The sequence below is a fragment of the Stegodyphus dumicola genome, chromosome 3 (assembly GCF_044657685.1).
Source record: "Stegodyphus dumicola isolate Sdum_Otavi_A_Nest chromosome 3, ASM4465768v1".
Classification (NCBI taxonomy): domain Eukaryota; kingdom Metazoa; phylum Arthropoda; class Arachnida; order Araneae; family Eresidae; genus Stegodyphus; species Stegodyphus dumicola.
This window is the reverse complement of record NC_140770.1, coordinates 218,172,727-218,197,932: the sequence shown is the minus strand read 5'-3', so window position 1 is coordinate 218,197,932 and position 25,206 is coordinate 218,172,727. Positions and strand designations below refer to the sequence as shown.

At 32.8% G+C, this 25,206-nt stretch overlaps 1 long non-coding RNA gene across 1 annotated transcript in view; it reads right to left on the bottom strand.

The window, feature by feature from the left end:
* Positions 1-1,102: 1,102 nt before the first annotated feature.
* The window catches only part of LOC118191686 (uncharacterized), a 67,856-nt gene continuing 43,752 nt past the window's right edge, over positions 1,103-25,206 (bottom strand). The window contains exons 2-3 of the long non-coding RNA XR_004758645.2: positions 18,257-18,490; positions 1,103-2,182 (exon numbers count right to left, since the gene is read on the bottom strand). This is a non-coding gene — a long non-coding RNA (uncharacterized LOC118191686). The remainder of the gene's footprint in view (positions 2,183-18,256; positions 18,491-25,206) is intronic.

The following is a 25,206-nucleotide window of genomic DNA, read 5'->3' as shown; positions in this document are numbered from 1 at the left end:
GACTTTTTCTGTGTTTATCATGCCGTTCGCCACTATACTTTTTTTTTTCTTTTGTCTATTGCTTATGGTTTATTCCCAATTGAATATGGTGTAGATTTGAAGCGAATTTTTAAGATATTTAATTTTTTTCCTGCATTATTACCATCACTTGTTGCTAAATTCAGCGCGCAGTCGGATTAGGTTTTGAATTTTTTTTACTTTGTATATATATTGTAGAAAATATTTTAAGCCTTTATGAGTATAATTTTATTGTTGTAATATTTTTTATTGTTTTATTGTTTGCGTGTGTGTGTGTGTTTACAATGGGAATTTTATAGCTTATTTTGGATTTAATCTAATATGCGGCCACATGTTTTGTACATAAGTATTAATTTAAAACACAGAATTGTAGATTATTTAAATATCAGTTCAGTGGATTTATGTTGTAATTGTAAAATTAGCTTAATTATAAGTCGAGATAATGCTTATTTTGTTACTAAGGAACGTCGGCAATAGCGATATTTAGTTATTTCTCGCCTACCTGGCAACTTTCGGGAATATTCGAAAAATACATTTTGGAAGCCCTACAACCAATGTTTCCAGAAATATCTGGAGCCCATGATGCAGAGTATATATATGTGTAGGAGAGCTAGGGAGAATTCAATTGTAAATCATTTGTGCAGCAGTGAGTTTAACGATAGCTGAATTACGGGTTTAGGTTTATTCCTGCCAATGAGAATGATTTGAGCAAAATTAGGATTTAATTCGTGTGTTAAGGATGTATTGCTAAATATTCGCGTTCTCCTTCAGTTATTTCCAGATATTATTATGCTTTGTGTGCTAATAATTGTTCTTCGTTTCATAATAAATTGTTCGATCACGTAAATAGCAAAAATATATACTCACACACTTTGTCCAAAGAAGCTCTTATCTGGCCTTTATTTTCTTATAGCGTTTAAGACATATACTTCCAGTTACAAAAATATTTTAAATGATCAAAGTATTCATGTTTTGGCATACCTACATTAAAAAAAAAATTATAAGAATTAAGAAATTTACATTTTTATCCTGCTTCTGAGTTCTTATACTTGCCGTCAGTAAAATTTAATAGTTCTTGTAAAAAAAAAAAAAAAAAAAAAAAAAAAAAAATATTTTGACCTCTGTACCACAAAAATTTACCGAGATGTATAATTTCTAAGTTTTGGATACTGACATCAGTTTCAGCTTGTCTTGAAGGGTTGGTTAAACAATAAATTAGAAATTCTACAAATGAATTATATTTTTCCGCTTGAATGCCATTCAGTGACTCTGCGATTTACTAATATGTAGCCTTATTAAATTTAGAATGTTTCTACAAGTGATATGCTGAAAAAGATTTCATGTTGTAAGTTCAATTTACAAGTTTTCATACGCTAAAATACGTTACTAGTTACGGCTAGTAGAACCAAGGTTGTTATCTTTCGTGGTAACCAAGTTCTGTTGCATTCACTGTGAGGCGCTATCCCAGAACAAGTTGGAGGATCACTTTAGTGGTGGAAGTTAGTGGAAGATTTTAAGCCACTTTTGGTTTAGCGTTAGCTGATGGGCAGTGAATCGAGTCTAGAACTGATAGGCGAAGACTCCCTGTTTTTATCGCTTAAACACCCGCCTAAAAAAACGTTTGTTTTAATTAGGAAGACGACAAGTAGTAGCAAAAATATATATTTAGTTTTAGTTTTATCCTTGTGTGTTTATTGAAACTCAGTTCATGTCTTAGTTATTTACGACGATGAAAGTTCAAATGAACAAGATTTAAGCATTTTGAGACAGAAGTGTTATGCAAACATTAGCCTTATTACAGACAGTATTAAATAACAAACATCATCTTGACTGCCAATAAAATAATTTGAAAGGAATTTCTAACATACATATCTGAAGAGTTCTCAGAACTGTTCAAAAACTTAATTATGAAACATACTAGTTTAGGTACGTGAAAATAATAAGGCGTTCTATTAAGTGAGTTTTCATTTTACATTCTTAATAATTAATTCTTAATAAGTGTAATAAAAGGTTTCTTCTCTCTTCTCTCTTGTGCTGTCATTGGTGCTTTACAATGCTCCAAGTTAATATAATAATAAAGAACGCTTATTACATTAACTTTGGATTTATTTCTAATATTGAGAGCACAGGAACTCTATGGAAGACCGTCAGGAAAGGTGAGCAGCTATAAAGAATAAAATGATAAAAATTAGTGATTAAAATTAATCAAAATATGACAAAATAAGTAATTAATGGCAAATGATTAAATAATGTATTAAAATACCGAAACTCATGTTACTGGAATCGTTTCACAATGTCACCCAAAATCTAAGAAGTACCGGAGCGGACACGGGCTGAAGATCATACTTGCCTAAAATACAGTATACTGTGCGAATATACTGCAATATCTGCCTAAACTGCTGTATGCATTGCAATAAGCAAATAACGCAAATTAAACCTTATGTCCTTCAAATGAAATATTAATTTTCTTAGCAGATGTAATAACATTTTCTACATTCGGATAAATAGTAAAAAAAAAAAAAAAAAAAAAAAAAAAAAAAAAAAAAAAAAGAAAGAAAGAAAACTGCGCGTTCGTGATTCTCCTGTATAAAATCTAAGTAGTGAATGAAATAAAGTTTAGCAAAAGGCAGACAAGCAATGCTGATGCATTGGCTTTCTTATTTCTAATTTCAGATATAGCAATCTTTGGAGTTAGGCTCCCATTTATTACTTCTACGACGACGAAGATTCGAAATTGCTTCGCGCACCGACATCCCAGTCTTAGCCATTATTAATGTCCCGCTTAGGCGAGTATTGTCTGTACACTCTGGGACACTAATTACAACAAACCTGAGTTTTGCTATTAATCACGTACTACACAAGCGATAACATTATATCCAATTGCTGGCAACGACCTCACTGAGCTTTTCAGTTGAAACTTGTTGATTATTCTCAGATGTTAAACTTGCTACGGAAATGAAAGATTAATGAAATTGCTGTTATGAATAATACTAGTTGCACTCATTTTCCATCGCGCTTGCTGAGAAGGCTGAGAATTAAATAAAAATTGTTCATTTTCACGGTTTTCTTATTGTTATTAAAAATAGATATTGATTGAAATTGAAACAAAAGTTATAGGGAATAAATTGAAAGTCGCATCGTTATCAAAATTAGTAGCGACAAATTTGTAGAAGATAAATGAAACTTAAGATTAGGAAGTAAAAACGTAACTAAATGAAGTTACATAGCAGTTACTGAATGAGAATATATTGTTATAAAATTTGTAAACAGTAAACATATTACAATAACTGTCTACTTCACGTGCTGCTATATATCTTTAATTTTATGTGAGTATTAATTAGTAATACCAATTAGTTAATTATTCAGTTATTAATTAATTATATAATGTATGACAACAAATTAACTGTATGACACACGCTTGGAGAAAGTTGCGTCTTTTAATTATGGTTTTTCTCTTAGATTTTGAAAGAAATGCCTTAATATTATGGCTTTAAATTTTAAACCTAAAGAAACCAATAAATGGGTAAATACAATTTTTTTATTAAGTGATTTATTTAATTTTCTAGCTGAAACAACCGGGAGTTGTAAAAAAACGCATAACTCTTACAATGCTGCACTATACAATAAAATGATAAAATGTCTTTTGAATTGTTTCTGTTATTTATTTATAGATTATCATTATTCAGATAATACCTCTTACATCATACGGGTAAAGAAAATTTACGTTCAGTTTCAGAGGAAGATGATGCAAAAGAAACCTTCAGTTTGTATATTAATTAGTACATGGAATTTTAATGTATTAAATCCGGATGAAAGTTGTATTAAAAAAATCTTAGAGAATTTAAAGAATGATATTTTATAGTATTGGAATAGCTGAATGCTTCGTAGCAAATCTTTCATTTCTGTCTAGCACGAAAATAAAATTTGCTAACAAAACTGCTCTAAAAATATGCGAATAACTCGCATGGGAGAATACGGTATTTCCTTATACAATGTCGACTTGGAAAAAAATAATTAAATCTCAATCATGAGGTATTAAATGTTACTGTATCCATCCTGCACTGATATCTAAATAAGCATCGTTAGCTTATATCCTGCTAGACTAAACACATTTCTGAAAGAAATAGAAAACAATATTATTCAAATTAAATTTCTTTTGTTTCAGTACCTGTGAGGGTTAAAATAAAAATATTACAAAGGAAAGTTACCATTCACCTTAATCTCGTATTGAGCGTAAAACTGTCCTTTAAATATCGTATAATTACAATATCTAATTGTTTCTAAGAGGGGATACAATGTCATAGATCGACAGGTAACAGCCCTTCAAAACCTTAGGCTGTTAAACAATCGTGCTTTTAATCTTAGGCGAGACAGAGACACTTCGCAAGCATTGTAAGAGTTATGCGTTTTTTTACAACTCCCGGTTGTTTCAGCTAGAAAATTAAATAAATCACTTAATAAAAAAATTGTATTTACCCATTTTTTGGTTTCTTTAGGTTTAAAATTTAAAGCCATAATATTAAGGCATTTCTTTCAAAATCTAAGAGAAAAACCCTAATTAAAAGACGCAACTTTCTCCAAGCGTGTGTCATACAGTTAATTTGTTGTCATACATTATATAATTAATTAATAACTGAATAATTAACTAACTGGTATTACTAATTAATACTCACATAAAATTAAAGATATATAGCAGCACGTGAAGTAGACAGTTATTGTAATATGTTTACTGTTTACAAATTTTATAACAATATATTCTCATTCAGTAACTGCTATGTAACTTCATTTAGTTACGTTTTTAGTAACAAGTTGGACGGGCAGACAGCCTACATTACTCAAAACTCCCATGCGATTACAATCTATCCTCTAACTTCATGATAAACTCTTTGCCCCTCAAATCTGCATAATCGCTGAACAAGCCTGTACAAAATGAAGCAATAGGAAATATGCTAATTTAAATTTTTCAGTGAAACTTAAATGTAACGCTACAGTGTGCATAGCGTGACAATGCATTGCCTTCTGGACAGTAGAAAGCAAGGCAATGACAGTGCTTTTGACTAGGACCTGTTTGTAGATATCATGCGGGATCACTTTCTACCACAAGTGAAATTTCATGGTATGCCTTTCAAAGCGGTCCACATGCCTACAGAAACCTTTTGAAATATGCCACAACAACTAAGGAAAAGAGCCACAGTTCATTAGTAACTTCTTACTGATTGTCCAGACTGGCTGTATAACTACAATGCATAGGACCGCAAACTCGCAAAAGATAATCCAAAATTTAGTACCTCTTTTTAGCCTATGACCAGACTGTATTTTTTATCATGATCAAACAGGCTATGGCACTCACAGTCACTTCTAGACTACTTGCTACTTAAACATTACGCCAGACAAAACAGGCTATAGCATTCAACTCACATGCATTGTCCATTGGAGACTAACTGCTACTTAAACATTACGCTCACATGCGCATAGATCTATCTCATGTTGGCCATGGCTAACTGAATATTATAATATAACTTGAAGTATCGATTTCGATCTATTGATAGATTATATGATATGTAGGTTATCGTATAATATACACACCTATGTGTGCATTTCGCAAATTTTCAAGCAGTTTACTAAATACATCAAGTGAAATTGCAAAGTTTAATTTTCCTTTAAAAAACGTGCTTAAGTTAAATTTTATAAAAAAGTTTAATTTAAATAATTTCTCTAACTTATTTTGAATTTTTTTGGATTTTTTAGTGATAGTTTATGAAATAATAAATATCGTAAAGATTTACCAATCAGGCAATCAGGCTTTCAAATGCAATGAAACACATATCAGAGTTAAATACAACACGACTAACAGAAACAACTTTTCGACAATTTTTAACAGATACCCTCAGTCTTTCTTTTACTTAAAAATAGTTTGTATATATTGATTTATAATATGTAATTTTTTATATTTTGTCAACTGTTAAGGCAAAAATCGAAAATCCTTACAGCTCACACAACACATACCTGAAAGGCATTTTAATTCTGCCTGTATGCATTATATTGTTGCGTTCTACGGGTTCGTGGATTTGGAGTAATTGATGAGGAATCAAAACGCAATTTATTTGCCAATATTACACAGGAGGATTCCAAAGACATGTTTACAGTCATCGAAAAACTACAATAAACACATTGAAATGATCAGCAACAGCCTTCAGGCTGTTATGATGAAGACAGCTTCAAGGCAAAACACTTACGTACAGTTCCCGACTCAGTCGATCTCTAGAGTTAATCTTTGAACTCAAGTCAATACTACTACACTACTAAATTCAAGATATTACTCTCTCTGCATACAGGCAGAGTATAGCAGTAGTTTAAATTTGCATAGAAAAGAAGTTAAATTTTATAAAATTACAAGAGTCAGACACAGCCGAGATTTAATCTGCAATGAAAACCGCCAAAGGGCTTTCAAAGTATTAATTAAACAAAACTCTTTCTTTTAACGCTAAAGCCCCATGTTTACGTTTTTCCTTAATTTTCAAGGTGCAATTATTTTAGAATTTTGAGTAGTCAGCATTATTAATTTATATATTTAGTGGGAATCATTGAGATTTAGACATTATACCATAATTTTAGAACAAATATGTGAATTAGTAAGATAATAATTATTTCTTTTCTTAGTGAATACTCTAGGGGTTTAGTAAAAATTCGCATTAGGTCTCTACTATTTCTCTACTGATTGCAATTATTAAGTAGATGTCCTGAAATTTATCCTCTGAAATAATTGATTTTTCTTTCTTTGTAAATTGAAACTTTTGCCAAAACAATTAGTGAAAAATCTATGAATTATTATCTCTTAGATGTAGATTATTAGCCCAAAGGTCGTTTGCCCAGAAAAGCTACTAATTTCGTTTTAGTATTTTGCCTTGGTTCACCATAAATGTCGGTTCACTTTTCAAATTGTTGCCACCAAAAATTACAATCGCGCATTATACTTAAAGAAATTAAATAATGAAGAATCTACATGAAAGTATGCATGTTTCTAGCGCTACGAAAAAACAACGTGACCTAGAAACATAAAATTTTCAATAAGTAGTCTACCACTAGAATATGAGGAACTGGAAGTCCGAATTTGGTTTAGTATCTATTTCATATTTTGTAAAATGTCCACGAATTTTTTATTAAAAAATTCAGCTATTTCAAAGCGAACAATGGCAACACTGTACGGAAAAAAATTATCTCCAGCGCGCGAGACTGTGTATCGGAAATCCTAAAGATACATTCACTTTAAAATTATTTTACTATACTGCTGTTGAACTGAATTTTATGGTTTAAGTTCAAAAAACAGCCGCCAGACTGTATGGTGGTCAGGGAAGCTGACTGTGATGCCGAAGGGCATGGGCTCGAATCCCGGAGAAAGCATGGTTGTAACTGTTCGTCCCTTCATAGGAAAGGCGATGGTGGCCCACCTATTAGGTGCCTAGAAACATAAAATTTTCAATAAGTAGTCTTCCACTAGAATATGAGGAACTGGAAGTCCGAATTTGGTTTAGTATCTATTTCATATTTTGTAAAATGTCCACGAATTTTTTATTAAAAAATTCAGCTATTTCAAAGCGAGCAATGGCAACACTGTGATCAGTAACAACCATTCTTTCTAAAACTTTCTCTCGTACCTTCTGAGAACAATTAGCAAATAGCAGTATTTAGACAGTCAAATGCTTGTCTCATCATTTATTCTCCAAAGCCTTCTATAGATCACTGATATTCAAATACAGTTATTCTCGTTTTATATAATGTCAAATTAAGACAACTCCAAGAGAAGAAGAAAAACCAGAAAACTAATACGAATCGTTTCCTGCGCTTTTAAATGTATCAATAAAACAAATAAAAGGTGTTCGGATACTTTTTTCTGCCATTGAGCTGAGGAAAGAGAGGTAAAAGTGTACTTAAGCCCGCTTTCTTGTCACATTTGTCAAGATTTTCTCGACTTTTCTTTAGTCATCCATTTTAATTAAAAAAGGCTTGTATCCAAAGTAATGAACGACACAACGATCTTCTTGCCTTTTTTTTTAGCTTTGGGAACAGAGAAGAGATTTCGTATTTGAAATTAAATATTAAAAAAAATAATTTCTTAAAAAGCTTTATTTAATCTTAACTTGCAACAATTCACTTTGATTTAATAACAAATTTAGAATTAAAACAATATCATAAACTTTAAAGAAAGATATTGAAACGCTGTGTTTTTTGTTTTGTTTTTTGTTAAAAGAGCTTCCAATCATTTAACTAAACTGCAGTGTTTAACCCATGGAATATGAAGTTAGTTACTTACTCGATTATTGTTGTTTTCGTTGGGTTGTACATGAGATGAAATACTCAGTTTTCACATTTATTTTACATAGCCAGATAAGCACATTTATTTTACATAGCTTTGAGAGTACGACGAAGCTAATCCTGTGGAACTCTACTTCACTTTTCTCTTCCTTTTCTCTCATATATTTTTCTTCATCTTTCGTGATTGTTGTGCCTCTTCGTAGGTAAGGTTTCATTCTAGTTATTGATGACCAATATATTTTATATTTTCCCTGTAGCAGAGTCACATCACATGTATTTATTTACCTCGCATTTAGACGCGTGTTATTTGACAATAGGGTCTTAGGGTTATTTGATAATAGGGTCTGGAAGTTATTGTATCCAATCAATTAAAAATCCCATCAAGCAAATGGTCGTTATAGTAACTGTATCCATTAATGTTAACCATCTGATTTTCTTACTTTCATTTTGGTGGCATGAAGATACATTATCGGAAACATCTGCTATCGAAAAAGCAACTGGTAAGAATTTTGTAATTCTGTATATTCTTAAGAGTTATATTAATTTAAGACATAAATCCTGACATAAATCCTGTTAATAAATCCTGATTTTTGATGCATAACTATATTTTACTTTCTGAAACTTACACATAAACAATGAACAAATTAAGGGATAAGAAACATGATAGAATTGCATTTCAAAATTCGGAGACAGGATAAGAACATGCTTCAATGCGCCAAAACTTGAATTATTACCTATGAGTAATAACTGAATCAGAATTTATATCTTATCAGACGAATAACTTATCCGCTCGTCATACGGCCCACTAACTGCCGAGTGGTAAAATCGCTGAATTCTGATAGTTTGGACCGAGGCTCGAATCCCACGAACGGGCTGGCTGCATGGGAATTTTCGTGATTTTCCCCATGTGTAACGTGTATGCGAGCCAGTTTTCCTTAGAATATCTCAACGAAGGCGTACCTTCCCTTTGGCAGATAACTTTAGTGTGCTTTGCCATAATCCCAATAAATCAAACCAAACCGCTCATTGTACAACAGAGTTTCTGTACTTCTAAAAAGAATAAAATTCCATAAAAATCAGTAAAGAAAGCTAAATAACAAATATTACTCATGTCATCTTAGCGTTTTAAACCCTATCAAAGTGCATCAGATCTGGTTAACTAAACTAGCCAGGTAATCATGCATTCTGAAAGTATTACTTTGTTTTCCAGGACAACCATTCGGCCGTGTTAAAATATGTTGTCTTGAAAATACTAATATATTTGCTTATCTTAATACATGTGTCATGCGCTACCTTACTACTATTTTCCCTTTATATTTCCCTTTCATAAGATGTTACCACATATGTTGTGCAGAGGAAGTTAGAGTGAATAATCACGCTCTTATTGATAAACTAACATTTTTAATCTTACTTTTAGATAAACTATTTAACAATCAAGAACAACCTCAAAAACTTAAGTTCATGAAATAGAACATTGTAGGTTTCGTTAGGCTGTTGCATGGTAGAAGGGTAATACATACATATACATTTCCATAATTCAAATGTAAAATTACACTAAGTTTCCTGTTAACATATACATTTAAATAAATTAAAAAATATATAAATAAAAAAGTGAAAGATCTCAGATTTTAGATTACTCCAAAAGGACCATTTCTTTAACGTTTTCTGTGTTACCTTTATTTATTAAATATCATGTTCATCGCACTGAAACTGTATTAAATTCGATTCAAAAACATTATTACGAAATATTTAAAAACAGCACATCGTTAGAATTTCCGATAGAGAGACTCTTGCGATGGAGCTAAATTTTTCCAGTACAGTGTTGCTATTGCTCGCTTTGAAATCGCTTAGTTAAAAAACATTCGTTAAAGTTTTACAAAATATGAAATATATAATAAAGAAAACTCGAAATTTAAAATTCGCTCGTCCAAGTACCCATTTTCAGGTGGAGGATTACGTTATTCAAAATTTGATGGCTCTAAGTACCGTCGTTTCTTCACAATACTGAAAACATACATACATTTGCGCAGATTCCTGGTTATTTAATTTCTTTAAATATAATACAATGCTATAATAATTGATGGCAATAATTTAAAAAGTGATTCTCCTGTTATAGTGAAATGCCACAAAATGTCGTTTTGAGACTCACAGTCCTTTTGTGCTAACGCTTCTTTGGGATAAAAATAATATCTTTACCTTAAATTTGAAAATAAAAGCTATTATGAATATTATTTTCAAGAAGGCAGGTTTACTTTGTCGCTATACGCGCTAAGAGGAGGTGAATCGTATTTGCATAAGCAGCAAAGAACAGTCCTCACCGAGAAAAAGATCCGCATTGATAGCTGACCATTAAATAGGAAGGATTTTGAGACAATGTTGGTAGAAGTCGAGTCATTACTTCTTCTAAGGCCACAAATTTGCACACTCACGTCTTTCTTCATCATCACTCACCAGTTATGAGTCTCGAGCAGAATTTCAAGTAATAATCATTCACGGAGTCATAAATTCATAAATTCGCTGAGCCCAACATTTCGTAGACGATAATACCCCACACGAACTTTTGCGCAATCGTCGCAGTCGGAAGCTGGACGCTCACACATTTTAAATGTCTTCATTCATTGAACAAGACTTTCGATCAGAGTTTTTGTTGATATTCATTAAAGATTTTGTACATTGAGTTTTCCGTTACGTTATACACATCAGGACCATGGGATCAGAACGAGATTACATCACAGATAATAACTCCATCGTTATCGCTTTTTTTTTTTTTTTTGTTCCAGTTCTTTTTTTTTTTTATCCTGCTGTAAATAATTCGGCTCAGCTGATCGCTATTAACAAGGCCGATATATCTTCTATATATTTTCTTTCATCTCTCACATATTTGAGAATCGTCACAGCAGTACTCTGCTCTCTATCACACATTCCAACACAAGCTATTGTATATATTCTACCTTTCTTTTGTTCTTCGTTTGTTTAACTCTTCAAAAAACGTTTTAAAAATCCTCCTTCCTTGTTCACGCTCTCTTATCGTTCCTTACAATTTTTTTTCTCTTCTTAGCAAAATAAAAAGCTCATTTCGACAATATATTTCCTACTTAATTCCTGTCTAATTATAAATAAAATTCTTCTTCTGATGCAAACACTCTTCATTTGATCTTAGTTGATTAATGTTAGTCACACAACAGGTAATTCAAACCAATTATATCCACGCAGAAATTAAATTTATGCACGCAATTTCCTTCAGTTTTATCCATGAGGAAAGAGAGACTCATATATAATTGCTCACTGCGGTAAGTCTCGAAGATACGTCTTTTAAAAATAACAGACTAGTAGACAATCTGTCTAACGTATTTTCCTTTTCCACACCAAAGCTATTCAACACTAAAATCTCGCCATACTTAATGAATAGGGGCTTTTTCCAAGAAGAAAATCTAAAATCGTATTATGAAACAATAATATGAACAATTGAACTTAATCAATTTATTGTATGCAAGAAATTGAATGTAATCTACTTCTTAATTATAATTTGGCAACATCACCAGCCTTCAATCTTTACTTCTGAACTTGAATAACTGAGAACACAATGTCATGGAAACACTCCATGCGACTACATTGCAGTAGTCTTTACATCACAGAAATGTATTAAAACTATAGAATAGTAACATAGATAAAATAAAAATAGCCTAACTTAAAAAGGAAATAATAGTATATTAAAATACACGGCAGACATTTTTCCAGTTGTATGAAACTAAAAATAGCTTCCACTAAAAATTGAATATAAGCAAAAAAACAATTATTTAAATTTCTGTCTGATGAATTGGAGGCAAATTCTCGCATAAACGTTTGGTAACAAAAGATACTAAATGTGCATAATTATAAATAAACAAATTTAATGAAATTAACTTTTGGCTTACTCAATCTGCTTATTAATATTCCTTTAATATTATATTGACTTCAGGCAGGATTAAAAATCGGACAATTTTGTGATGGTCTAATTTTCATACAGTTATTACTTTGGACAGGTTATTACTTTATTTAAACAATATCCAAATGCAACAACTCCAGAATTCGACTGCTTAAGATTTTCATTTGTGGACATTGACATTCTTAAAACGTTTTGAACATTTAATATTTATAGAGAGTATATGCATTTGTTGAAGCAATTTTTATCAAGTAAATTTCAAACAGTGATTATTAGTATTATTATGTAGTAAATTAAACTTTTCAAAAATATTTAAAGGGTTTTGAGACAAAATTTTTTTATTCATGGATACTTCTTATCGAATATTTTCAACATATACGTATCGAATATTTTCAACTATAGATATCAAATACTTCCGAGTATTTTTAACTATAGATATCGAATGTTTTCGAGTATTTTCAACCATAGATCGAATATTTTCAACTATATATAAATTTACATCTAAAAATTTCAAGATTTTAAAATATATTTTTTAAATTCAAAATTTTAATTTTAAAGAAGGCAACATTTTATACATCCTCTGAAGCGACTAATTTTAATTTTTATTATGAAACGACTAATCTTCTAACCGATTTAATTTAATGCAGAATTTAAAATAATATTAATTACAAAACTTAAAATATCTTCAAAACTAATAAACAATCTACCTCATTTTTATACTGTTATTCACTGATGTAAATGTTTTCATTTTTTTCAATCAATATAAATGAAAATAAATGATAAATCAAAATAAATAAACCTAGAGAAAATTAAAATGATGAGAAAGCTTCCTGCTCAGAATCATGTAAAGAAATTTAAATGCATACCCTTAAAATTAATAAATGTGTCAAAATTTATTCTGAGAAAAAGGGATTAAAATGCTTCAGCACTAAAGTTTTAACAATTTAGCAACATTTCTTGCTATTTTTTATGCATAATTCTAATATTTTATAATACAAATAATGTATATTAACGAAACATTTAATTAAGTGTACATCGGAAATAAAATACTGAGCTTGTAAAATTGTAAAGGAATTATTGTTAATTCGATTTAAAGTAAATACGTTTCTTAGCACATGACTCTTCCCATTTATTCTTCACACAGTTTTAATTCCAATAGTGCACAGGAGCAGAGTTTCTGTACAGTAACGGATATGCATATACGAAAGGTAATACTGCTTACATATTAATGTCTGCAGTTCTATTGAAAAGAAATCACTCAGTTGATTACAGTAGGCATATATTCAAAATCGATAGTGACAATTTTTTCAGATTTTGCTTTAAAAGTACAAAATACCCATCACTAATGATGGAACTTTGAAGTTAATCTTGCATTCTAGTGATGTATTTCCGAATGTAGTTAAAATTCGCATGGAGTGTTTCCATGACATTGTGTTCTCAGTTATTCAAGACATTTTGAAATAGAAAAGCTCTTAATCTCCTCTTCCAGAACAAATAAAGTGTTCGAACTCTTGTTTCACGTTTACCCAGACTTAATGCCGTCATTGTTCAAGGATCTGCAGTGATTAATCACACTTCAAAACTTCACAGTAAACGTATTTACTTTTCTGAATAGAAGTTTAAATTTTCTCGAAACTCACAGAATAATCTTTGGGACATTTCCGAAATAATGCTCATGTAAATGAGAATAAAAAATTTATTCGATACCCAGACAAATGGCATGTCTGCGTCCAGAAACGAGAATTGCTTAATTGAAGGGATAATTAGTGATGCTAATTAACGCCATTTCCTTGGCCCAGAGTGAGAGCGTAATGCTAATTCAGAGTTTCATTGCTCAGCAAAGTAACTTTTTCCTTTGAAGAAAAAAAAAAAGCAGATTTAACATACTTTTCCGGAAATAAATACGGTTATGCATAAATTTAATTTCAATGTTAAAATTGAGATTCTGTTCATCTTTTGCACTTGGATACATTCTTAATCAATTTGCTAAATTTTATTGTTTTTATGTAGTCCGATTCCTATTTATTTCTTTGAATCTAAATTCTTGAATGTACAACTTACAGCCTTTTTGAGTAAATCTTACTCACATTTATGCTTCAAAAGATTTCAAGTGCGGTTTTTTTTTAAAAATAAAAATGCTGTATTTTGCTTTCTTTTTTTGGGGGGAAACAAGACATTGATAGTTATTTAGATTTTGATCAACAAATAAATATATCTTTTCAGTCGAAATCAGAGTACATAAAGCATCAATAAATCAGAAGATAATATAACACATATTGATGATTATGTAACATGACAGTGTAACCTAGACTAATTCCTATTTATTTCTTCTAAGACGACTTTTTGTATGTACAACAATACTGAATAAACATTACTCACATTTATATTTCAAAAAATTTCAAATACACTTTTTTTAAACCAAAATTCTGAATTTTCTTTCCTTTTCTTTTCTTTTCTTTTTTTTTAATTTTTTGATAACAAGACATTGACAGTGCTTTTCGCCAACAAATAAATATCTCTTTCCAGTCGATATCAAAGCACTGAAAGCATCCATAGATCGTAAGATAATATAACACACATTGATGATTGTGACATGACAGTCTAAAGAATTATACTTTTAAAAATCAACAATTTCAAAAGCTATAATTTCTTGATACGTATATGTTTACCAGGTTTTCCCAACTGCAGCACTTTTGTTATGGTTCTAATAAACATAAAACAGCATTCAATTATTCCTTAACTCATAAATTATGGTTTAAAAATCATAAATTATTTTACAGAAGAGTTCTCGATTCTTGTGCGGCTTTTAATCCATCACCACTTTGGAAATCACTTTGGAATCACCACTTTTTGGAAATTCTTTATTTTTATTTCTATGACCCATTAGATCGGTATGCGGCAGAATGTTTGATCCTCTATATGTTTATATACTCATGGATATCAGGAGCTATCCATTTTATAACCTCGTGACATGTAGGCTTTGTGATCTTAGAAATGTTTGTCGACACTTTCTTTCTTTTCGCCATCGACGGAACAGCTGGCCCACTGGGTTAGGTGCTTTTCAGCCTGTTGGATTCCGTCGATGGAAATAAAAATAAATACATGAATAAATATAAATAATGAGCTTAGACATCAGACACTGGAATCATATCACTACGTAAATACGTTTTTTGTGCTGGGATTTCACTCACTTTTCACAGATCTTTGGCGACTAATAAAATATCAGCCAAACGAAAGAAAAATTCAGTTAGTACATTTTAGTGTACAGAAGGCTTACTCCAATACCTCATAATACTTCATTAAATGCAATGATTAACAATAGGGAAACTAAACAAATATTCTATGAGAAACAGTTGCCGGGATAGTGGTTAGTGACTCTGACTGTCGACCCATAGATCCCGGGTTCGAATCTCGGAGAAGGCATAGATGTTTGTAAACGTATAATGTCTGTGCGGCATGGGGACACTTTAAGTATGCAACGAACCGTTAAGTCTTCTCGAAAGGTTGGTGGGGGAAGACGGACGGGAGATCCTCGAACACATTCCCCCTGGGCTGCTCACCATCAATGTTGGGGGCGGAACTGGGCAACGTCGTTCTGTCACCTGTATGGTGCTGAAGGCTCTTGCCAACGACAGGCGCAGTTTTGCATTCCTTACCCCCACGAATTTCTTGTTCTGATGTTACTTTTAGACAAGTGAGATAAATCACAACTTAATAGCATAAGTAAAAAAAAAGCAAATTTCTGTATTATAAGCTTAATTGGAAAAAGTAAAAATAAAAAAAAAAAAAAATAAAAAAAAGAAAGAAAGAAAGAAAGAAAAAATAAAAAAAATTAATTAATACAAAAGCAAGAAACAGAATATAATTTTCGGAAAATCTAAATTATGAGACGAAAGATAGTATTCGATGAGAGTTTATTCAACTTGTGAGTTAGTTTAAGTGTTTCGTAATGAAATAAAAGAAGGAAAGTAATATGTATTTCATTTACGCGAAAGTAATCAGATTTAAGCAGATCTCTCTTTCTTCCTCGATTGGAATTGAGCGCATTGACCGAAGGAGGAATGGTAAAGTGGGAAAAGTACTTTCTCCAATAGCATCTAATCTATTTCTATTGAAGTGATGAGATGAACTCTTTCGAACTAGATTCGATTATCAGTTTTTTCATTGGCTTCTGGCCATTACAGAAGTTTTTCTTAAACGAATCTGGTTTAAAGTCAATTTAATTTTAGGAAAAAGATTAAACTTTACATTTGTCAATGGAAGTTAGTTATTGAGTTCATGAATAGTTTAGTGATGAAATATATATCTGTTCAAAACCTTGAACATTTTAAATAATCTAGAAGATCATTTTTGTATTTAACATCTTACAAGACCTTACCTTTTAACCTTTAAAGCTATCTGAAATTATTAAATGTTAAGTGTTCAGTGGAATTATTAAATATGCGTCCGTCATTTATTAGCATTGCCCATAATTAGCAGTTATAGTGATTATTCCTCTCAGCATTTCAATCACTGGTAATAACATTCATCGAATAAATTCTGCGAAAAATGCTTAGGCTTTTTCTAATGTGTTATTTACTGCAGGAGAGAATTCTTTGTTTTTCCTATCACAGAAAATTATAGGTATTTTTTAACATAGAAGAAGAATGCGATTTGGGACAAAATATCTATATATTATTTTGATATATAGAACTTATATATCTCGCTAATACTAAAGTCTAAATACTGAAACGAATATCACATATTTTCTCACTAATTTTCATAATAATTCGTGTACCTAAAAATAATGTGAAGTATCATCAATCGTTCATACAGTATACTGAGCTTGTAAGCTGTGTGATTAAAAAAGTTATAATATTTGAAATAATTGAAAACATTATAAAGCTACAATGTACATCAGAATGTAAATGATATAATCGCATCTTACCATTTGTTATTAATTTATATACGCTTGTAGAGTCCAGGTGGGTGAACTTCTATCTGAAAACTCGAGTAGCAGGAAACTACACAAGCGAAGGGTTGAAGTACCCTTTATTAAATCTTTGAAAATTTACAATACGTCAATTCGACGCTAAGAAACTTCGCCTGTGCTTGGGCGGTAACTGAAAGTCAGATAATGGAAACTAAAAGTTGAAATATTAACAAGTGATAGAACTAGCCTACAGGGCTCAGAGAGATCCCGTAACTTAAACCCGTTTCGAAGCTAGTGGCAGCAGATAAATGTAATTAAGCCACTTGAATCAGCAATAAGCAACGTAACTACGGCAGAGGTGGCGGTCAAAGCCTAACTTTCTCTAACTCCTACCAAAACTCGGCTTTTACTAAATAACTTCAAATTAGAAAATTTGTGTTCATTCACGCGGGTTACAACATTTACTTATTCTGGCACTGACAATTAGGGGAATGAAGGCTGAATTTAAAATTTAAATTGTTAGTTAAAATAAATAGAAATCACGCTTATCCCGTGGAAATGCAAAATCGTTTGTACAGAGTGCATTCTGGGCATATTCTCACATCATAATTATTCTAATGTGATAGTAGTTTAATTTCTGTCTGTAGGATGTTGTGCATTTCTTAATCTGTGACTATGTGTTAAGATACTGCAGGTGTCATTGATTGAGAAGGCTAAGCATATCTCTGCCTAAAAAAACTTTTAATTTTATGGCTGTGTGTGTTGTTGGACATTTCGATATGTTTATGATTTTCCTCACCGAATTTCATTAACTAATTAATTATTAGAATCTTAGTTTATGTACATTCACACTTTTATTTGCCAAATTCTGGAATTTTTTCTTTATCATTTGCTATAAATGAATAATATATTTAAATACGTATTAGATACTGTCTAATATTCCACACACGCTGAATTGCGAAAACATATCTGCTGCACGAAAGAACAGCCCCGAGAAAAAAATGATTCTACAAGTACATGGGATCACTCTAGTGATATATGTCTTTGGTTTTATTTATTTGATTATGGGGAAGCACTCGAGGTTTACCTACCTGAGGAGAGAAATGCCTTTGTGGAGGCCGTTCTGGGGGAACCTGGCACTTGACGTTTCACATGGGGAGAACCACGAAAATGCAGAATCAGCCAGCCAGTTCTCCGAAATTCGAGCCCTTTACCCAACTAGCAGAGTTCAGCGACTTTACCGCTCGCCACATGATGGGCAGGAATGTAGGAGAGTACTCTAGGAATAAGTGGCAGTATTTTGCCCAGTATCAAGACTGTAGTTCCTGCAAAGGATTTCATAATTTTTTCATATTAGAAATTACAGGTTTCTTTGTTCCACAAAGCATTACATAACATTCCATATATTTCATAACATTAAAATCCGGTAAATAGGATGACCATGGTATGGCAAAATATTCAGATGAGAGTTTCTCTAACCACAGTTTAACGTTTTTAGACTATCTGAATGAAGGCGGGACATGATGGAGAGTGGCTCGTCACAAAGAATGCGCGTACAATATTCACCTGTCAGATACATATTTTTCCAAGTAGCACAGCACGCATAACATCGAATGCCAATAGTAAAAAACGACCGTATTCTTATACACGTAAAACCGTCTCTTATTTACATCTCGGATCAACGAATTCACAATATGTTTGCGATGCACATACCTTTAATACTGCCGAAACAGTTGGAATTGCAACTAATTTAATCTGGCTACTCATTTCTATCCATCAAGCGTTCATCATCTGGTTAACTGAATCCAGGTTAGCTTCATAACGCTGTGGCATGTATTTATCAAGGTTAATCTGATTGGGTGTCGGTTGGTAATGTCCTGATATAAAGTGAACGTTCTGCATTCCTGAGGCCCCTGCCATTAGATTCCAATGTTACTTGACAATAGTTCTAGTGCACCTCGGACGCGCGAAACGATTCATTGAAACTGCTAATGATTGCTTCTAATCATACTAAACGTAGACTAAACGTAGACTATAACACAAATCAAATCTGAAAAGATAACGAATGCAAGAACACACTTCAGTTTACGCCTAAGAGGTGGACTCGCAGAAATCTAACCGGCGTGAAACTGATAAGGCCAAGAGGCTTACTAGCGTTGTCGCGAAATAACAGCGAAACGCGCGCTTGGCTAGCGAAACACGCTCTGAATAAACTGAGATAATCACACGTTTAAATAGCACTTCACTTAACTTTAAATTTACATCCAGGCGAGAGAATGTGAGGGGAAGTTGAGAAGTTTAGAACAGGAAAACTTAAATAAATTTGTTATGCAAAATAAGGAAAACCCTACAGTACTACCAAGAGTTCAGTGTACAAAGTTTTTTTTTTTTTTTCCTTTATGATTAATAAAACTGACGATAGATTTCTTCACATTTCTCTTCTTGTTTCTTAGAGGTAAAACAGTGAAATCATTGACGTTACGATAAACTCACCAAAGGCGATCAGCTCAACATTCGTACTTTTTTTTCTTTCTTTATTTTTAAAGAACTTTGCATTTCATTTTCATTTAACAAAGAATATGAGTTTGTCTGTGACTTAAGTTTCTTTTCTTAAACAGTCACGTGATTTCTGCATTTCCTTGAAATTTAAATTTCGAGTCCCGTCCTTTTTTGTTACTTCAAGAAATAAAACATTTTGGATTTTGCTGTACAATTTTATTACCTAAGAAACAGCTTGAGTTAATCACTAAAATTTAAACATATGTTATCAAAGTTTCTTTCATAAATATTCTCTGATGGAGCCATGAGTTATCCCATTAACATATCAAGACCTAGTTAAAATATGTTGTCGTTAATTCATTCCTTTATTATATTTGTAATGCATAATGTCTTGTAAGAATTGTAAAAAGGAATTAAATCGGGGGATTATTTTATGAACATCTTCATAGAAAGCATTTTTTAAACTGATTCACTTTTAATTGGAAACAGTATAGTGACTATTTAGGTATTTTCAAAAGAAAAAAAATCCGATTTAAAGATTTCTGCTTTCGGGGTAATTTTATACATGCATTTTCTAAGAAGTTCTGAGCTATTCATTCATGATTTTATTCACTTATAGTGTGTTTATATTTGCAGTCAAATTTGCAAGTAAATTCGCATTTAGAAAAACAAATTGACTCACGATTTTAAAAACTCGCCATACTTCGTATAAAATGTTTAGGTAGATGCGCATTATTGCAAAAGCATTTGTTTAGGTAGATGCGCATTATTGCAAAAGCATTTGGAGATTATTTTTAAAATAGAAACTGGAGCATATATATATGGCAAAGCACGTACATAATTCACATATGTAGGAAATCGGCATATGTTTTAAATGCCTGAAATATTAATAATCCGTAAAAATAAAGAGAGAAATAAGTGTAGTTGTAGAGACATTAGGTATTTTTTGGAAGCAGGCAAGATCAAAAATTAGCAACGTCTTCGCCGGGAATCAAACCACTGACCTCTGGAATACCGGCCCAGAGTGCAGACCACCACACCACGAAGGCACACTAGGAAGGCAGGAGGAATACCTTATATACTCCCCCTTTTAAAGGGCGACTGGAGGTTTTAGGGGACCCAATCGCCAAATCCAGGGTGCGGAGAATCATCATACAACACCCTTTTAGTTCGGGCGCCCGTGTAGATTCATTACGATTTCTGTTTGGAAGCAGGCAAGAGGAAAAATGAGCAATCGTCTTCGCCGGGAATCGAACTACGGACCTCTGAAATACAGGCCCAGCGTGCAGACCACCACACCACGAAGGCATGGCTAGGAAAGCTGGAGAAATACCTTATACAGTAAACCCTCGTTAACAGGATTATCAACTGGCCGAAAAATCAAAAGCTCGCGTTTAAAGAATTTATGTTAAACTAGAACTCAAAATTATACTTTTTTTTTATTTTTGGAGGGATTTTTTTCCCCATATTTATCATTTACAGTATATAGGTTTTGACATACTAGAGTAGAAGGCATGTGTGTCTTAATAGACAATACTAAAGTTTTACATTATTTACTTTACTGCAATTGAAAAATGTGTAATCACTGACCATTTTCTGGCGACCAGTTCATTTATATCGCGCTGTCGCAGACGGGAAAGAAAATGCCTGGAGACTTCAAGGCCAGCTGTACTTAACTAGCGGCCAGATGAACTGTAAAACTAGCTGTCAATTCGGATGTTGCAGCGAAACTTTCTGTATAAGGCGTGTAACATTTCCCAGAGGGTGGGCGGAAGGATATTACCCTCTTCACTTTCTTCAGCTGACATTTCTTGCACCTCATACACAACTGCATTACATCAGATTCTTCTGGAGCACACACAGTAAAATTGTCATCTGCACTAACAAATTCTTCAAAGCTTAAAACTAATGTTCGCAACGTCTTGTAGAATACTTCATTCGTCAGATGAAGTGTTGTAGTTGTTACCATCTAACTCATCAGCAGGATTAACGTATTTATGTCTCCAGGCTGTTCTAAAACAATTCTGTATGTGTTGTGATGTCACGCATTTTCTCGATGAAGAAATAGCTTTTATTGGATCAAGCACGTTCCAAGTTGGCGTTCCCATCTCAATTTCAACATAACTAATTGCAACTCTCACAAGTCCCCAGCGCTAAGGTCTCTTCATAACAGCAATAATGCCTTGATCCAAAGGCTGAAGACGAGGTATTGCATTTGTAGAAGAAAGTGAACTTTACTTTGATTAAGTTCAGATCTTGTAAGTTATAGGCTGTACACTTGGCCTATTTTCAGGCACCGTACGACTATTCAAAGGAAGAAGATAGTTTCGAAATTATGAACTGACGATCCAAACTTTCTTATGGCGAGGTTAGATGCAAGAAAATGTAATGTTTATATTCTTAAAACAACGTGGTTTCTGTAACTTATCGATGACCCAAGTAGGGTTTTTATCACTGCTGTCTGCATTACATACAAGGACAACAATTAAATGTTGTTTACTGCGTGCTCCACCATGACACTTGTCACCTTTCACTTCGAGGTTACGACTTGTAAACAAGTCCAGTTTCATTCCTATTGTTGACTTTACATGAGGCATACTTTCTCTCACTTGGTTAAATCCATAAAACTTGCTCCTTCCTCATCAACTTTATTCACTTCGTTATAAATTAATAATGATGGAATTGCGTGTCTCTTTTGGAATCGGTACAGTCAACCAGCGGACCAAGTGAAATCATGAATGCTTAAACTGTTTTCAATCTGTTTTGCTTTGGACTGAATTATAGGTATTTATAATGGTACATTGGAAGTAGTTCAGCACTCCAGTAAATCTATACAAATATTTTATTCTAACTAAAATTCATTTAAGTTTTAACTTGGATTATTTATTTTGTAAGCATTATCATACGAAGTTTTAGAACGAAGAGAAGATCATGAATTCGCTCCAATGACCATTTGAAGAAGAAGACAAGATGTTAAATTTACCTGATTAATTTGTTATTGTATAAGATTTAATATGAGCTGTACTTGCTAACTTTTAATAAAATAAAAATAAAACCGAACGCCTAATTACATTTATTGCTCATTGTTGACGCGACTAAATTTCATTGTTCACATAATGATCGGGACTTTCGAGTAGTGTTATTCGTGCTAGCTAGGGTTTAAAGAATAAAGTGTATTCTATGACTTTTTCACGGAACGAAGCATTTCTGAAAGCATATAAGATCATTCACATCGCAGCCGGGATACCCAAATTTTGTTCATGTTAACTGAGTTAAACGAGTTCGTCATAAAAGTGGTTTAACTTCACATAATATAATATATGCTAACACAGGAGGATATGTTGATTTGGATACCGCAAAGAGAATGATAATTATCCCTTTTAGTTGAAGAACGTCTTCTGTATGGGCCTTTCATTTTAATTACTTTCTTGTTTTGTATTTATGCTGCGCGCAAAAGAAAGCACAAAATCTCACATACAACCTAATTGTTTGCTAAGATCTGTCCAGTGGTTGAAGTACAGCAGTTTTGTCGGTCGGCCAATACGGGTAAAAAAGCGAGGAAATCCTGTCGTAAAAATGTATGTACGCAGTTGAGAAGATTGACAATGATTGTTTTGACTAAATTACTTCCATTAAGTAAGGATTAAAAAAAAGAACTCTTTCTATTATTTTAAGTATCGACTCCTTATTTATCATTTGTTATGAATGTTGCTAGCCGTGAGAGGTTTCTACTTCCTCTTAGGGAGGAAACTAAACTCTTAAGAATTTGCTAATTACCAAACTTTTAGTGATCGTATAGTGAATTTTTTTAATGCATTGCGTAGTAAAAATTGCATCCCGGGACCGCGCCGTGAGAGGATCGTAAACATAAGAAAAACATATACAAGATATATAGGAAAAACATATTAAATATATAAAGAAACATACTGTAATAGGTTTCCAGATTAAATATCAGTTTATTCGAATTCATCACCAATAAAATAAAATCTTATCCTCATCAGAGAGTCTAAGGGGAATTCTTCAATTTGTCATTTACTTCTTTTTTTACATTTAAATTCATATAAAAACCTTAAGGTTTGTCTTGGTAATTTAGAAGGGGAAAGGGAAACAATTGAAAGCCTGTGAATTAAATTAAGATTCGATGTTGTTATTTTACATTCCAAGGAAATCGTTGAAACCTTACTTAAAGTTCAAACACAAAAAATGACTTATCTGGTATGGACGTCTTGAAGTGGAGGGCTCGTATCCTAATAAGCGTTGACGTCGGCGGGGCTCATTTTTTCGGTCACAAATGGAAGTTTCAGAAGACATCGTCCTGTCCTGGCACTATTGGCGAAACACACACACAGGTAACTGGTTTTCATAACGACGAAGCTATTTTAACTCTGGAAAAACAGAAACAGGTGCACTACTGCCCAGCACGGCTATCCGCCTGGTCTTGAAAGTCTTAAGTCAACACGCAGGTAATTGGTTTTCATAACGACGAAGCTATTTTAACTCTGGAAAACAGAAACAGGAGCAATGCTGCCCAGCACGGCTATCCGCTTGGTCTTGAAAGTCTTAAGTCGGTTTTCATAACGACGAAGGTATTTTAACTCTGGAAAACAGAAACAGGAGCACTGCTGCCCAGCACGGCTATCCGCCTGGTCTTGAAAGTCTTAGGTCACTCGCCAGGTTCAATTTCGCCTTTTAACCAGAACGCGGCAGGGGAGCATCTCTCTTCGTAAATTACATCTTTTTCAAGCAAGTTTCAAGAGTAACCTCCAAAAGTAAGTTCAGCCAGCCAGTGAGTCTCTCCAAGTCTCGCACGAAAAAAGACACCAAAAAGTCTTTTCAAGAGTAAGTAAGTAAAGTCTTTAAATCTTTCAGCAAATATTCATACCTCTTCAACCTCGCCTCTTAACCAAAACGCGGCCGGGGAGCATATTTGCCGCTTCCCGCCGGGAAACATCTCTCCTCGTAAATTACATCTTGTCTATCGTTTTCAAGCCAGTTTTCAATCCAAAAGTAAGTCCAGCAAACCAGTAAGTGATTCAACTCAAATTTTCTTCGTCTCCTTCACAAACGCGGGCTCCCAGTATGGCTTCAATTATCGCCCCCTTAACTTTGGCAAAATTTGCGTTTTCAACCCCTGAATGCGGAAATAAGGGTGATCGCGCATGCGCGCTCTTCTTCACTTAGCCAACAACCGGACCCTCAATCGGCAAAAACCTGAATGACTTACATTGAAAGTCACGTAGCAACCTTTGACCTTTCTGTCACGTACTTCCTGTCTTAAGGTCAACTACACAATGAAATTCCTTCTAGAACATTCTAAAGGACAAAGCGCGCGAAATCATGACTTAGCAAAAAATTGCTTCCCTTTCCCTGCTTCTTTTCACAATGAATCAAAGCTTGTACAAAATTTGCAAATAAAGGAAAACAAATAATATTCTTTTAAACTAAATAATATTCCCAGAAGCATCTGTTTTTCCCCAAAATTAAAGCATTAAAGTAAATAATTCAGAATCAAATAAAATTAAAATTTCCATAAATCACAAAA